General features: G+C 39.8%; 1 non-coding gene across 1 annotated transcript; it reads left to right on the forward strand.

Moving 5' to 3' along the window:
- Positions 1 to 13,226: 13,226 nt before the first annotated feature.
- Positions 13,227 to 13,334, forward strand: LOC130937339 (small nucleolar RNA R71). The gene has a single exon (XR_009068560.1). It is a non-coding gene; the product is annotated as a small nucleolar RNA R71 (small nucleolar RNA).
- The last annotated feature ends 4,074 nt before the right edge of the window (positions 13,335 to 17,408 follow it).

Below are 17,408 nucleotides of genomic sequence, written 5' to 3' on the forward strand. Positions count from 1 at the left end.
CTCCAAATGGCGCGCTCTCAACGGCGTTGGAAAGTAGACATCCAGGGCTTTCCAGCAATATATATAGTCCATACTTTAATCGAAGAATGACGACGTAACTTGGCGTTAAACGCCAAGTTCATGCTGCTGTCTGGAGTTAAACGCCAGAAAAACGTCATGATCCGGAGTTGAACGCCCAAAACACGTCATAACTCAGAGTTCAACGCCAAGAATGCCTTAGCTCGTGGATTGATCAAGCTCAGCCCAAGCACACACCAATGGGCCCCCGGAAGTGGATTTATGTATCAATTACTTACTCATGTAAACCCTAGTAGCTAGTCTAGTATTATAGGACACTTATCTATTGTATTAGACATCTTTGGTCTCAGTTTTGTTTTATTCTTCATCTTAGGAGATCATTGATCACGTTTTAGGGGCTGGCCATTCGGCCATGCCTGAACCCTTTGCTTATGTATTTTCAACGGTGGAGTTTCTGCACACCAAGATTAAGGGTGGAGCTCTGCTGTACCTCAAGTAGTAATGAAGTTCTATTTTCTTTTATTCAAATCTCTCTTATTCTTATTCCAATATATTCATTCGCACCCAAGAACATGATGAATGTGATGAGTTAGATAACCCTCATTATTATTCTCACTTATGAACGCGCGTGATTGACAACCACTTCCGTTCTACATGCAACACAAGCTTGAATGTGTATCTCTTAGATTCCCCAACAGAATCTTCATGGTATAAGCTAGATGGATGGCAGCATTTATGAGGATCCGGAAAGTCCAACCTTGTCTGTGGTGTTCCGAGTAGGATCCTGGGAATCCGGAAAGTCCAACCTTGTCTGTGGTGTTCCGAGTAGGATTCCGGTAATGAATGACTGTGACGTGCTTCAAACCTGTAACCTGCTGGGCGTTAGTGACAGACGCAAAAGAGGGATTCTATTCCAGTAGGGGAGGGAACCCAACCGGTGATTGGCCGTACTGTGACAGAGTGCGTGAGCATTAGCTTTCACTGCGAGGATGGGATGTAGCCATCAACCATGTGATGCCTCCAGACTGGTTAGTGGCGAGTGACAGCCGCATAGGATATTTCCCGAGAGGATGAAGTAGCCACAGCTGATGGTGAACCCCTATACAAAGCTTGCCATGGAAAGGAGTAAGAAGGATTGAGTAGAAGGAATAGGAGAGCAGGCGTCCGTGAGCTCTACAGCACCTCCATTCCGCTTATCTGAAATTCCTACCAATGAATCTACATAAGTATTTCTATCCTTTTTATCTTCTATTTTCTTATTTCTATTTTCGAAACCCATAAATCAATATTTAATCCGCCTAACTGAGATTTGCAAGGTGACCATAGCTTGCTTCATACCAACAATCTCTGTGGATTCGACCCTTACTCACGTAAGGTTATTACTTGGACGACCCAGTACACTTGCTGGTTAGTTGAACGGAGTTGTGAATTCCAATAAAGAAAATAAACAGTGCCCTAAGAGTAAATACATACTAAAGCTCAAAAGATAGTAATCACAATTTCGTCCACCAAGTTTTTGGTGCCGTTGCCGGGGATTGTTCGAGTATGGACAACTGACGGTTCATCTTGTTGCTCAGATTAGGTAATTTTCTTTTCAAAAATCTTTTTCAAAAAATTTTCTTTTATTTTTCGTTTTTTCCAAAAATGTTTTTCGAAAAAAAAATTAATAAAAATACAAAAAAATTAGAAAATAATGAAAACCAAAAATATTTTGTGTTTCTTGTTTGAGTCTTGAGTCAATTTTTAAGTTTGGTGTCAATTGCATACTTTTGAAATTTTTCTTGCATTTTTTTTCGAAAAACCTTGCATTCATAGTGTTCTTCATGATCTTCAAGTTGTTCTTGATAAGTCCTCTTGTTTGATCTTGATGATTTCTTGTTTTGTATCTTTTGTTGTTTTTCAAGTGCATTTTTGCATTCATATTTTCCATGCATTAAAGATTTCTAAGTTTGGTGTCTTGCATGTTTTCTTTGCATCAAAAATTTTTCAAAATTGTGTTCTTGATGTTCATCATGATCTTCAAAGTGTTCTTGGTGTTCATCTTGACATTCATAGCATTCTTGCATGCATTCATTGTTTTGATCTAAAAATTTCATGCATTGAGTATTTTTTGTTGTTTTTCTCTTTCATAATTAAAAATTCAAAAAATCAAAAAAATATCTTTTCCTTATTTCCCTCCAAATTTTCGAAATTTTGGGTTGACTTGGTCAAAAATTTTCAAAATTAGTTATTTCTTACAAGTCAAGTCAAAATTTCAATTTTAAAAATCTTATCTTCTCAAAATCTTTTTCAAAAATCATATCTTTTTCATTTTCTTTATAAATTTCGAAAATTTTAAAAATCTTTTTCAAAATATTTTCAAAATCTTTTTCTTATCTTTATATCAAATTTTCGCAAATTAGCTAACAATTAATGTGATTGGTTCAAAAATTTGAAGTTTGTTACTTTCTTGTTAAGAAAGGTTCAATCTTTAAGTTCTAGAATCTTATCTTGTAGTTTCTTGCTAGTTAAGTAATTTTAAAAATTAAATCTTTTTCAAAATATCTTTTTCTTAAAATTTTTTTTATCCTATCTTTTTATCTTATCCTTCTCAAAAAAAAATTTATCTTTTTCAAAATTTGATTTCAAATATCTATCTAACTTACTATTTCTTATCTTTTTCAGTTTTGATTTCAAATCTTTTTCAATCAACTAATTAACTTTTGTTTGTTTCTTATCTTTTTCAAAACTACCTAACTACTTCTCTCTCTTCTATTTTCGAAAATGTCTCACTCTTTTTCAAAAAAAATTCTTTTAATTAACTAATTGTTTCAAAATTTTAATTTTAATTACATTTATCTTTAATTTTCGAAAATTACTAACCTCTTTTCAAAATTATTTTCGAAATTACTCTTCTCTTTTCTTCTTCTATTTAATTATTTAATTACTAACACTTCTCTTCACCTTTCTTTATTCATATCCTAACATCTCATCTCACATCTCTGCCATCCTCACAGTTGTGTTTCTTCCATTACATTACATTCTTTGTCTCCCCCTCTTCTTCTACCCCCTTCTTCTTCTACTAACATAAAGGAATATCTATACTGTGACATAGAGGATTCCTTTTTCTTTTCTTGTTTTCTTCTCTTTCATATGAGCAGGAACAGGGATAAGGGCACTCTTGTTGAAATTGATCCAGAACCCGAAAGGACTCTGAAGAGAAAATTAAAAGAAGCTAAATTACAACAATCCAGAAGAGACCTTTTAGAAAATTTCGAACAAGAGAAAGAGATGGCAGAAGAAAAATAATAATAATAATGCAAGGAGAATGCTTGGTGACTTCACAAAACCAACGTCCAAATTTGATGGAAGAAGCATCTCCATTCCTGCCATTGGAGCCAATAACTTTGAGCTTAAGCCTCAACTAGTTGCTTTAATACAACAAAACTGCAAGTTTTATGGACTTCCATCTGAAGATCCTTACCAGTTTTTAACTGAGTTCTTGCAGATCTGTGACACTGTAAAGACAAATGGAGTTAATCCTGAAGTCTACAGACTCTTGCTTTTCCCTTTTGCTGTAAGAGACAGAGCTAGAGTATGGTTGGATTCACAACCCAAGGATAGCCTGGACTCATGGGATAAGCTTGTCACTGCATTCTTAGATAAGTTCTTTCCTCCTCAAAAGCTGAGCAAGCTGAGAGTGGATGTTCAAACCTTCAAACAAAAAGATGGTGAATCCCTCTATGAAGCTTGGGAAAGATACAAGCAGCTGACCAAGAGATGTCCATCTGACATGTTTTCAGAATGGACCATATTAGATATATTCTATTATGGTCTCTCTGAATTTTCGAAAATGTCATTGGATCATTCTGCAGGTGGATCCATTCACCTGAAGAAAACGCCTGAAGAGGCTCAAGAACTCATTGACATGGTTGCAAACAACCAGTTTATGTACACCTCTGAGAGGAATTCCGTGAATAATGGGGTACCTCAGAAGAAAGGAGTTCTTGAAATTGATGCTCTGAATGCCATATTGGCTCAGAACAAAATGTTGACTCAACAGGTCAACATGATCTCTCAAAATCTGAATGGATTGCAACATGCATCCAATAGTACTAGAGAGGCAGCTTCTGAAGAAGCATATGATCCTGAGAACCCTGCCATGGCAGAGGTTAATTACTTAGGTGAACCTTATGGAAACACCTATAACTCATCATGGATAAATCATCCTAATTTCTCCTGGAATGATCAACAAAAACCTCAACAAGGTTTTAACAATGGTGGACGTAATAGGCTAGGCAATAGCAAGCCATATCCATCATCTTCTCAGCAGACAAGAATTCTGAACAAAACAATTCTAATTTAGCAAATATAGTCTCTGATCTGTCAAAGGCCACTTTTAGTTTCATGAATGAAACAAGATCCTCTATTAGAAATCTGGAGGCACAAGTGGGCCAGCTGAGTAAGAAAGTCATTGACACTCCTCCCAGTACTCTCCCAAGTAATACAGAAGAAAATCCAAAAGGAGAGTGCAAGGCCATTGATTTAATCAAAGTGGCCGAATGCACCAAGGAGGAGGAGGACGAAAATCCCAGTGAGGAAGACCTCCTGGGACGTTCCTCAAACAAGAAGGAGTTTCCTATTAAGGATCCTGAGGAATATGAGGCTCATCTAGAGACCATAGAGATTCCTTTAAATTTCCTTCTGCCATTCATGAGCTCTGAAGAATATTCATCCTCTGAAGAGGATGAAGATGTGACTGGAGAGCAAGTTGCTCAATACTTAGGAGCTATCATGAAGCTGAATGCCAAGCTGTTTGGTAATGAGACTTGGGAAAGTGAACCTCCCTTACTCATTAGTAAACTAGATACTTGGATTCAGAGAACTCTACCTCAAAAGAAACAAGATCCTGGCAAGTTTCTAATACCTTGTACCATTGGCACCATGAGCTTTGAAAAAGCTCTATGTGATCTGGGGTCAGGGATAAATCTTATGCCACTCTCTATAATGGAGAAGCTGGGGATCATTGAGGTACAACCTGCCTTATTCTCATTACAATTGGCAGATAAGTCCATAAGACAAGCTTATGGAATAGTAGAGGACGTGCTAGTAAAGGTTGAAGGCCTTTACATCCCTACTGATTTCATGATCCTAGACACTAGGAAGGAAGATGATGAATGCATCATCCTAGGAAGACCTTTCCTAGCCACAGCAGGAGCTGTGATAGATGTCAACAGAGGTGAGTTAGTCCTTCAATTGAATGGGGACTACCTTGTGTTTCAGGCACATGGCCATCCCTCTGTGACAAAAGAGAGTAAGCATGAAGAGCTTCTCTCAGTTCAGAGTCAAGAAGAGCCCACACATCCAAACTCTAAGTTTGGTGTTGGGAATACCACACTTAAGTTGACCTGATCACCTTGTGGCTCCATGAGAGCCACTGTCAAGCTACTGACATTAAAGAAGCGCTTGTTGGGAGGCAACCCAATTTTATTTATCTAATTTTATTTTATTTTGTTTCTTTGTTATTTTTGTGTTTTATTAGGTACATGATCATGAGGAGTCACGAAAAAAATCAAAAAAATTAAAAACAGAGTCAAAAACAGAAGAAAAAAAATTTTCACCCTGGAGGACGCACGGGCTGGCGTTCAACGCCCAGAAGGTGCATCTAGCCGGCGTTCAACGCCAGAACAGAGCATCTTTCTGGCGCTGAACGCCCAAAACAAGCAACAACCAGGCGTTTAACGCCAGGATGCGCACACAGAGGACAATCTGGCGCTGAACGCCAGAAACAAGCATCATATGGGCGTTTAACGCCCAGAACATGCATCACATGGGCGTTTAACGCCCAGAACGTGCATCAAAGGGCGTTTGAACGCCAGGATGATGCATGAAGGCATGTTACATGCCTATATGGTGAAGGAATGGTATTTGTTTTCACCTCAGGATCTGTGGACCCCACAGAATCCCCACTACAGGATCTGTGGACCCCACAGGATCCCCACCTAACATATTCCCACCTTACTTCCCAATCCTAGTTTTTGTGATGTGATTCCCCATGTCACAATTCCCAACATCTTCTTCATCAATCACCTCAATTCCTCTTCCCAATTACCTCATTCACCATTCACATCAACCCCCTCTTCCCCATAAACCCCACCTACCTCCATGAAATTCAAAATCAATTAACCACCCTTTCCCACCCAAAATGGCCGAACCTATACACCCCCCCTCCCTATAAATAACCTTCAATTCCCCTTCATTTTCACACAACACAACCCTCTCTTCTCCCTCTCTACCAAATTCTCTTCTTCTTCTTCTACTCTTCTTTTCTTTTTTTGCTCGAGGACGAGCAAATTTTAAGTTTGGTGTGGTAAAAAGCCTAAGCTTTTTGTTTTTCATTCACCATCAATGGCACCTAAGACCGGAGTTTCCTCAAGAAAAGGAAAAGGGAAGGCAAAAGCTTCCACTTCTGAGTCATGGGAGAAGGAGAGATTTATCTCCAAAAGCCATCAAGACCACTTCTATGATGTTGTGGCAAAGAAGAAGGTGATCCCTGAGGTCCCTTTCAAGCTCAAAAAGAATGAGTATCCAGAAATCCGACATGAAATCCAAAGAAGAGGTTGGGAAGTCCTAGCCAACCCCATGCAACAAGTCGGATTATTGATGGTTCAAGAGTTCTATGCTAATGCATGGATCACTAGGAACCATGACCAAAGTATGAACCCAAGCCCAAAGAATTATCTCACAATGGTTAGGGGGAAATACTTGGATTTCAGTCCGGAAAATGTGAGGTTGGCGTTTCACTTACCCATGATGCAAGGTGATGAACGCCCTACACAAGAAGGGTCAACTTTAACCAAAGGTTGGACCAAGTCCTTATGGACATATGTGTGGAAGGCGCCCAATGGAGAGTAGACTCCAAAGGCAAGCCAGTCCAACTAAGAAGACTGGACCTCAAGCCTGTAGCTAGAGGATGGTTGGAGTTTATTCAAAGATCCATCATCCCTACAAGCAACCGATCTGAAGTTACTGTGGATCGGGCCATCATGGTTCATAGCATCATGATTGGAGAGGAGGTGGAAGTTCATGAAGTCATCTCCAATGAACTCTACAAAATAGCTGACAAGCCTTCATACATGGCACGGCTAGCCTTCCCCCACCTTATATGCCATTTATGTTACTCAGCTGGAGTTATCATAGAAGGAGATGTCTCCATTGAAGAAGACAAGCCCATCACCAAGAAAAAGATGGAGCAAACAAGAGAAGTTCCTCACGGCCCTCAAGGAGAACATGAGGAAGTTCATCATCAACAAATGCCTCAAGGAATGCACTTTCCTCCCAACAACTATTGGGAGCAACTCAATACCTCTTTAGAAGATTTGAGCCATAATGTTGAACAATTAAGGGTGGAACATCATGAGCACTCCATCATTCTCCAAGAAATAAGAGAAGATCAAAGAGTAATGGGAGGAGCAACAAAGGCAAGGAAGGGACATAGAAGAGTTGAAGAACATCATTGGTCCTTCAAGAAGAAGACGCCACTAAAGGTGGATTCATTCCTTGTTCTTTATTTCTTTCTGTTTTCGGTTTTTAATTATTATGTTTATCTATGTTTTGTGTCTTTCTTTCATGATCATTAGTGTGTAACCATGCCTTAAAGCTATGAAATAAAATCCATTAGTCCTTCACCTCTCTTAAAAGAAAAATGTTTTAATTCAAAAGAACAAGAAGTACATAATTTTCGAAATTATTATTGAATTTAGTTTGATTATATTGATGTGGTGACAATGCTTTTTGTTTTCTGAATGAATGAATGAACAGTGCATATGTCTTTGGATCTTGTTGTTTATGAGTGTTAAAATTGTTGGCTCTTGAAAGAATGATGAACAAAGAGAAATGTTATTGATGATCTGAAAAACATCATGAAATTGATTCTTGAAGCAAGAAAAAGCAGTGAAAAAAAAAAAAGAGAGAGAGAGAAGGGGCGAAAATTTTAAAGCAAGGATCCAAGGCTTTGAGCATCAATGGATAGGAGGGCCTAAGGAAATTAAATCCAGGCCTAAGCGGCTAAATCAAGCTGTCCCTAACCATGTGCTTGTGTCATGAAGGTCCAAGTGAAAAGCTTGAGACTGAGTGGTTAAAGTCGTGATCTAAAGCTAAAGAGTGTGCTTAAGAGCTCTGGACACCACTAACTGGGGACTCTAGCAAAGCTGAGTCACAATCTGAAAAGGTTCACCCAGTTATGTGTCTGTGGCATTTGTGTATCCGGTGGTAATACTGGAAGACAAAATGCTTAGGGCCACAGCCAAGACTCAAAAGTAGCTGTGTTCAAGAATCAACATGCTTAACTAAGAAAGTCAATAACACTATCCCAAATTCTAAGTTCCCCCAGAGACGCCAATACCTCTAAACTACAAAGGAAAAAGTGAGATGCCAAAACTGTTCAGAAGCAAAAAGCTACAAGTCCCGCTCATGTAATTGAATTAATATTCATTGATATTTTGGACTTTATAGTATATTCTCTTCTTTTTATCCTATTTTATTTTCAGTTGCTTTGGGACAAGCAACAATTTAAGTTTGGTGTTGTGATGAGCGGATAATTTATACGCTTTTTGGCATTGTTTTTATATAGTTTTTAGTAAGTTTAAGCTACTTTTAGGGATGTTTTCTTTAGTTTTTATGTTAAATTCACATTTCTGGACTTTACTATGAGTTTGTATGTTTTTCTGTGATTTCAGGTAAATTCTGACTGAAATTGAGGGATTTGAGCAAAACTCTGAAAAAGGCTGACAAAAGGACTGCTGATGCTGTTGGATTCTGACCTCCCTGCACTCGAAATAGATTATCTGGAGCTACAGAACTCCAATTGGCGCGCTCTTAACGGCGTTGGAAAGTAGACATCCAGGGCTTTCCAGCAATATATAATAGTCCATGCTTTATTCGAAGAATGACGACGTAACTTGGCGTTAAATGCCAAGTTCATGCTGCTGTCTGGAGTTAAACGCCAGAAAAACGTCATGATCCGGAGTTGAACGCCCAAAACACGTCATAACTCAGAGTTCAACGCCAAGAAATGCCTTAGCTCGTGGATTGATCAAGCTCAGCCCAAGCACACACCAAGTGGGCCCCGGAAGTGGATTTATGCATCAATTACTTACTCATGTAAACCCTAGTAGCTAGTCTAGTATATATAGGACACTTATCTATTGTATTAGACATCTTTGGTCTCAGTTTTGTTTTATTCTTCATCTTAGGAGATCATTGATCACGTTTTAGGGGGCTGGCCATTCGGCCATGCCTGAACCCTTTGCTTATGTATTTTCAACGGTGGAGTTTCTGCACACCATAGATTAAGGGTGTGGAGCTCTGCTGTACCTCAAGTAGTAATGAAGTTCTATTTTCTTTTATTCAAATCTCTCTTATTCTTATTCCAAGATATTCATTCGCACCCAAGAACATGATGAATGTGATGAGTTAGATAACCCTCATTATTATTCTCACTTATGAACGCGCGTGATTGACAACCACTTCCGTTCTACATGCAACACAAGCTTGAATGTGTATCTCTTAGATTCCCCAACAGAATCTTCGTGGTATAAGCTAGATGGATGGCGGCATTTATGAGGATCCGAAAAGTCCAACCTTGTCTGTGGTGTTCCGAGTAGGATCCTGGGAATCCGGAAAGTCTAACCTTGTCTGTGGTGTTCCGAGTAGGATTCCGGTAATGAATGACTGTGACGTGCTTCAAACCTGTAACCTGCTGGGCGTTAGTGACAGACGCAAAAGAGGGATTCTATTCCAGTAGGGGAGGGAACCAACCGGTGATTGGCCGTACTGTGACAGAGTGCGTGAGCATTAGCTTTCACTGCGAGGATGGGATGTAGCCATCAACCATGGGTGATGCCTCCAGACTGGTTAGCTGTGCGAGTGACAGCCGCATAGGATATTTCCCCGAGAGGATGAAAGTAGCCACAGCTGATGGTGAACCCCTATACAAAGCTTGCCATGGAAAGGAGTAAGAAGGATTGAGTAGAAGGAATAGGAGAGCAGGCGTCCGTGAGCTCTACAGCACCTCCATTCCGCTTATCTGAAATTCCTACCAATGAATCTACATAAGTATTTCTATCCTTTTTATCTTCTATTTTCTTATTTCTATTTTCGAAACCCATAAATCAATATTTAATCCGCCTAACTGAGATTTGCAAGGTGACCATAGCTTGCTTCATACCAACAATCTCTGTGGATTCGACCCTTACTCACGTAAGGTTATTACTTGGACGACCCAGTACACTTGCTGGTTAGTTGAACGGAGTTGTGAATTCCAATAAAGAAAATAAACAGTGCCCTAAGAGTAAATACATACTAAAGCTCAAAAGATAGTAATCACAATTTCGTCCACCAGAATGACTGAGCGTTGGATAAACTCCAACCATCCTCTAGCCACGGGCTTGAGGTCATGCCTTCTCAATTGAACCGGCTTGCCTCTTGAATCTCTCTTCCATTGTGCGCCCTCTTCACAAATGTCTGTGAGGACTTGGTCCAACCTTTGATCAAAGTTGACCTTTCTTCATGGCCACAACTTCATAGAAGTGGTCTTGATGCACCCTTGAGATGAATCTCTCCATCTCCCATGACTCGGAGGTGAAAGCTTTTGCCTTCCCTTTCCTCTTTCTAGAGGTTTCTCCGGCCTTGGATGCCATAAATGGTTATGGAAAAACAAAAGCAATGCTTTTACCACACCAAACTTAAAAGGTTTGCTCGTCCTCGAGCAAAAGAAGAAAGAAGAGAGTGGAAGAAGAAGAAATGAGGGAGATGGAGATGGCTTGTGTTTGGCCAAAAGGGGAAGAAGTGGTGTTGAGGTTGTGTGAAAATGAAGGAGTGAAGATGGGTTATATAGGAGAGGGGGAAGGGTAGGGTTCGGTCATTTGAGGGTGGGTTTGGGTGGGAAAGTGGTTTGAATTTGAAGGGTGAGGTAGTTGGGGTTTTATGAAGGATGGGTGTGAGTGGTGAAGAGAAAGATGGGATTTGATAGGTGAAAGGGTGAAGAAGAGAGAGAGAGTGGTGGGGTTGGTGGGGATCCTGTGGGGTCCACAGATCCGGTAGTGTCAAGAAAAAGTCATCCCTGCACCAAATGGCTTTCAAAATCACGTTTTGAGCCATTTCTGGCGTTAAACGCCGGGCTGGTGCCCATTCCTGGCGTTTAACGCCAGGTTCTTGCCCTTTTCTGGCGTTTAACGCCAGTCTGGTGCCCCTTTCTGGTGTTAAACGCCCAGAATGGTGCCAGACTGGGCGTTAAACGCCCAATTGCTAGCCTCACTGGCGTTTAAACGCCAGTGGGTTCTTCCTCCAGGGTGTGCTGTTTTTCTTCCTGTTTTTCATTCTGTTTTTGCTTTTTCAATTGATTTTGTGTCTTCTTATGATCATCAACCTACAAAAAAAACATAAAATAATAAAAGAAAATAGATAAAATATAACATTGGGTTGCCTCCCAACAAGCGCTTCTTTAATGTCAGTAGCTTGACAGATGGCTCTCATGGAGCCTCACATTTTCTCAGAGCAATGTTGGAACCTCCCAACACCAAACTTAGAGTTTGAATGTGGGGGTTCAACACCAAACTTAGAGTTTGGTTGTGGCCTCCCAACACCAAACTTAGAGTTTGACTGTGGGGGCTCTGTTTGACTCTGATTTGAGAGAAGCTCTTCATGCTTCCTCTCCATGATGATAGAGGGATATCCTTGAGCCTTAAACACAAAGGATTCCTCATTCACTTGAATGATCAACTCTCCTCTATCAACATCAATCACAGCCTTTGCTGTGGCTAGGAAGGGTCTGCCAAGGATGATGGTTTCATCCATGCACTTCCCAGTCTCTAGGACTATGAAATCAGCAGGGATGTAATGGTCTTCAATCTTCACCAAAACATCCTCTACAAGTCCATGAGCTTGTTTTCTTGAGTTGTCTGCCATCTCTAATGAGATTCTTGCAGCTTGCACCTCAAAGATCCCTAGCTTCTCCATTACAGAGAGATGCATGAGGTTTACACTTGACCCTAAGTCACACAGAGCCTTCTTGAAGGTTATGGTGCCTATGGTACAAGGTATTGAAAACTTCCCAGGATCTTGTCTCTTTTGAGGTAATTTCTGCCTAGACAAGTCATCCAGTTCTTTGGTGAGCAAAGGAGGTTCATTCTCCCAAGTCTCATTTCCAAATAACTTGTCATTTAGCTTCATGATTGTTCCAAGGTATTAGCAACTTGCTCTTCAGTGACATACTCATCCTCTTCAGAGGAAGAATACTCATCAGAGCTCATGAAAGGCAGAAGTAAGTCCAATGGAATCTCTATGGTCTCATTTTGAGCTTCAGATTCCCATGGTTCCTCATTGGGGAACTCAATGGAGGTCAGTGCACGCCCATTGAGGTCTTCCTCAGTGGCGTTCACTGCCTCTCCTTCCTCTCCAAATTCGGCCATGTTGATGGCCTTGCACTCTCCTTTTGGATTTTTTTCTGTGTTGCTTGGGAGAGTACTAGGAGGGAGTTCAGTAACTTTCTTGCTCAGCTGTCCCACTTGTGCCTCCAAATTCCTAATGGAGGACCTTGTTTCAGTCATGAAACTTTGAGTGGTTTTGATTAGATCAGAGACCATGGTTGCTAAGTCAGAGTGGCTCTGCTTAGAACTCTCTGTCTGTTGCTGAAAAGATGATGGAAAAGGCTTGCCATTGCTAAACCTGTTTCTTCCACCATTATTGTTGTTGAAACCTTGTTGAGGTCTCTGTTGATCCTTCCATGAGAAATTTGGGTGGTTTCTCCATGAAGAATTATAGGTGTTTCCGTAGGGTTCTCCTAGGTAATTCACCTCTTCCATTGAAGGGTTCTCAGGATCATATGCTTCTTCTTCAGATGAAGCATCCTTAGTACTACTTGGTGCATTTTGCATTCCAGACAGACTTTGAGAAATCAAATTGACTTGTTGAGTCAATATCTTGTTCTGAGCCAGAATGGCATTCAGAGTATCAATCTCAAGAACTCCTTTCTTCTGATTTGCCCCATTGTTCACAGGATTCCTTTCAGAAGTGTACATGAATTGGTTATTTGCAACCATTTCAATTAGCTCTTGAGCTTCTGTAGGCGTCTTCTTCAAATGAAGAGATCCTCCAGCAGAGCTATCCAAAGACATCTTGGATAGCTCAGAGAGACCATCATAGAAAATACCTATGATGCTCCATTCAGAAAGCATGTCAGAAGGACATTTTCTGATCAATTGTTTGTATCTTTCCCAAGCTTCATAGAGGGATTCTCCATCCTTCTGTCTGAAGGTTTGGACTTCCACTCTAAGCTTACTCAATTTTTGAGGTGGAAAGAACTTTGCCAAGAAGGCATTGACTAGCTTTTCCCATGAGTCCAGACTTTCTTTAGGTTGTGAGTCCAACCATGTCCTAGCTCTGTCTCTTACAGCAAAAGGGAATAGCATAAGGCTGTAGACCTCAGGGTCTACCCCATTAGTCTTGACAGTGTCACAGATTTGCAAGAATTCAGCTAAAAACTGATGAGGATCTTCCAATGGAAGTCCATGAAACTTGCAATTCTGTTGCATTAGAGAAACTAATTGAGGCTTAAGCTCAAAGTTGTTTGCTCCAATGGCAGGGATAGAGATGCTTCTCCCATAGAAGTCGGGAGTAGGTGCAGTAAAGTCACCCAGCACCTTCCTTGCATTGTTGGCATTGTTGTTGTTTTCGGCTTCCATGGGTTCTTCTTCTTTGAAGAATTCGGTTAGGTCCTCTACAGAGAGTTGTGCCTTAGCTTCTCTTAGCTTTCGCTTCAAGGTCCTCTCAGGTTCAGGGTCAGCTTCAACAAGAATGCCTTTGTCTTTGTTCCTGCTCATATGAAAGAGAAGAGAACAAGAAAATATGGAATCCTCTATGTCACAGTATAGAGATTCCTTGAGGTGTCAGAGGAAAAGAAAAATAGAAGGCAGAAGTAGAAAATTCGAACTTATCAAAGAAGATGGAGTTCGAATTTTGCATCAAGGAATAGTGTTAGTCCATAAATAGAAGGATGTGAGAAGAAGGGAAGTAATTTTCGAAAATTAAGTAAAAGATTTTAAAAACATTTTGAAAAACACTAATTAATTTTCGAAAACCAATAGTGGGAAAGAGATCAAGTGATTTTTGAAAAAGATTTTGAAATTAGAAATCAAAAAGATATGATAAAAAAATTATTTTGGAAAAGATGTGATTAAAAAGATTTGATTGAAAAGTTATGCTTTTAAAAATATATGATTGAAAAGATATGATTTGAAAATAATTTTTAAAAGGATTTGATTTTAAAAATTAATGACTTGCCTAACAAGAAAAGATATGATTCAAACATTAAACCTTTCTCAACAGAAAAGGCAACATACTTAAAATGTTCAATCAAATCATTAATTGTTAGTAAGTATCTTTGAAAAAGGAAAGAAATTGATTTTGAAAACATTTGATTGAAAAGATTTGATTTGAAAAAGATTTGATTTTGAAAAACTTTGAAAACTTGAAAAAAATTGATTTGAAAACAAAATCTCCCTTCTTGTGCCATCCTGGCGTTAAACGCCCAGAATGGTGCACATTCTGGCGTTTAACGCCCAGAACTCTACCCTTTTGGGCGTTAAACGCCCAACCAGGCACCCTGGCTGGCATTTAAACGCCAGTCTGTCCTTCTTCACTGGGCGTTTTGAACGCCCAGCTTTTTCTGTATAATTCCTCTGCTGTATGTTCTGAATCTTCAATTCTCTGTATTATTGACTTGAAAAGACACAAATTAAAAATATTTTTGGATTTTTAATAATGAGGAATAATCAAAATGCAACTAAAATCAAATAACAATGCATGCAAGACACCAAACTTAGCAGTTTGTATACTACTGACACTAACAAAATGAGAATGCATATGAGAAACAACAAAACACTCAAGTCAAGAGAATTCAAAGATCAGAGCAATGAAATCATCAAGAACAACTTGAAGATTAATGAAGACACATGTATGAATGCAAGAAGAACAGAAACATGCAATTGACACCAAACTTAAAATGAGACTCTAGACTCAAACAAGAAACATAAAATATTTTTTTTTATGATTTTGTAATTTTTTTTTTTTGGATTTTTTCGAAAATTAAGTGGAAAAGAAATAAAGGTATCAAAGTTCTTAATGAGAATTCCAGGAATCATGCAATGTTAGTCTAAAGCTTTAGTCTAAAGGAATTAGACATAGCTAGCCAAGCTTCAGCAGGACATTGCATTCAAGAGCTAAATTGATGAGGATCAATCAGCTTTGGTGATGATAAGAACATCACCTTGAAACACTAGAATTCATTCTTAAGAACTCTGAAAAAAATACCTAATCTAAGCAACAAGATGAACCGTCAGTTGTCCATACTCGAACAATCCCCGGCAACGGCGCCAAAAACTTGGTGTGCGAAATTGTGATCACTACTTTTCACAACTCAAATAATCCCTAGTAATGGCCCCAAAAACTTGGTGCTCAATACCATGGCATAAACACAACTTTGCACAACTAACCAGCAAGTGCACTGGGTCGTCCAAGTAATACCTTACGTGAGTAAGGGTCGATCCCACGGAGATTGTTGGTATGAAGCAAGCTATGGTCACCTTGTAAATCTTAGTCAGGCAGACTCAAATGGGTATAGTGATATACGAATAAAGCATAAATATAAGGATAGAGGTACTTATGTAATTCATCGGTAGGAACTTCAGATAAGCATATGAAGATGCCTTCCCTTCCGTCTCTCTGCTTTCCTACTGTCTTCATCCAATCCTTCTTACTCCTTTCCATGGCAAGCTTATGTAGGGTTTCACCGTTGTCAGTGGCTACCTCCTATCCTCTCAGTGAAAATGTTCCTATGCTCTGTCACAGCATATGGCTAATCAGCTGTCGGTTCTAGGCAGGCCGGAATAGAATCCATTGATTCTTTTGCGTCTGTCACTAACGCCCCGCCTGCTAGGAGTTTGAAGCACGTCACAGTCATTCAATCATTGAATCCTACTCAGAATACCACAGACAAGGTTAGACCTTCCGGATTCTCTTGAATGCCGCCATCAGTTCTCGCCTATACCACGAAGACTCTGATCTCACGGAATGGCTGGTTCGTTTGTCAGGCGAACACTCGGTTGTCAGGCGATCAACCATGCATCGTGTATCAGGAATCCAAGAGATAAACACTAGAGCCTTGTTTGCTTGTAGAACAGAAGTGGTTGTCAGTCACTTTGTTCATAGGTAAGAATGATGATGAGTGTCACGGATCATCACATTCATCATGTTGAAGAACAAGTGATATCTTGGACAAAGAACAAGCGGAATTGAATAGAAGAACAATAGTAATTGCATTAATACTCGAGGTACAGCAGAGCTCCACACCTTAATCTATGGTGTGTAGAAACTCCACCGTTGAAAATACATAAGAACAAGAGTGATCATTGGTTTCGGCCCCAGAGAGGGAACCAGAAGAACCAAGATCTGATCTAAGAACTAGATGTCCAAAGATGAAAATACAATAGTAAAAGGTCCTATATATAGAGAACTAGTAGCCTAGGGTGTACAGAGATGAGTAAATGACATAAAAATCCACTTCCGGGCCCACTTGGTGTGTGCTTGGGCTGAGCAATGAAGCATTTTCGTGTAGAGACTCTTCTTGGAGTTAAATGCCAGCTTTTATGCCAGTTTGGGCGTTTAACTCCCATTTTGGTGCCAGTTCCGGCGTTTAACGCTGGGAAATCTGAAGGTGACTTTGAACGCCGGTTTGGGCCATCAAATCTTGGGCAAAGTATGGACTATTATATATTGCTGGAAAGCCCAGGATGTCTACTTTCCAACGCCGTTGAGAGCGCGCCAATTGGGTTTCTATAGCTCCAGAAAATCCACTTCGAGTGCAGGGAGGTCAGAATCCAACAGCATCTGCAGTCCTTTTCAGCCTCTGGATCAGATTTTTGCTCAGGTCCCTCAATTTCAGCCAGAAAATACCTGAAATCACAGAAAAACACACAAACTCATAGTAAAGTCCAGAAAAGTGAATTTTAACTAAAAACTAATAAAAATATACTAAAAACTAACTAAATCCTACTAGAAACATACTAAAAACAATGCCAAAAAGCGTATAAATTATCCGCTCATCATGGACGTATAGCTAGGCAACGCGCACGCGTGAATCATGTGCACGCATCGCATGCACGAGAATCCAGCGACCCAGAAATTGTCCCCAGCGATTTCTGGGTTGTTTTTGACCCGGTTCTCGGCCCAGAAAACACAGATTAGAGGCTGCAGAGTGAAGGAATCATGGAGACACTTTTTATTCACATAATTTTAGGTTTTAGATATAGATTCTAGGGAGAGAGGCTCTCTCCTCTTTCTAGGTTTCAGGATTC

The sequence above is a fragment of the Arachis stenosperma genome, chromosome 6 (genome assembly GCF_014773155.1).
Source record: "Arachis stenosperma cultivar V10309 chromosome 6, arast.V10309.gnm1.PFL2, whole genome shotgun sequence".
Taxonomy (NCBI): domain Eukaryota; kingdom Viridiplantae; phylum Streptophyta; class Magnoliopsida; order Fabales; family Fabaceae; genus Arachis; species Arachis stenosperma.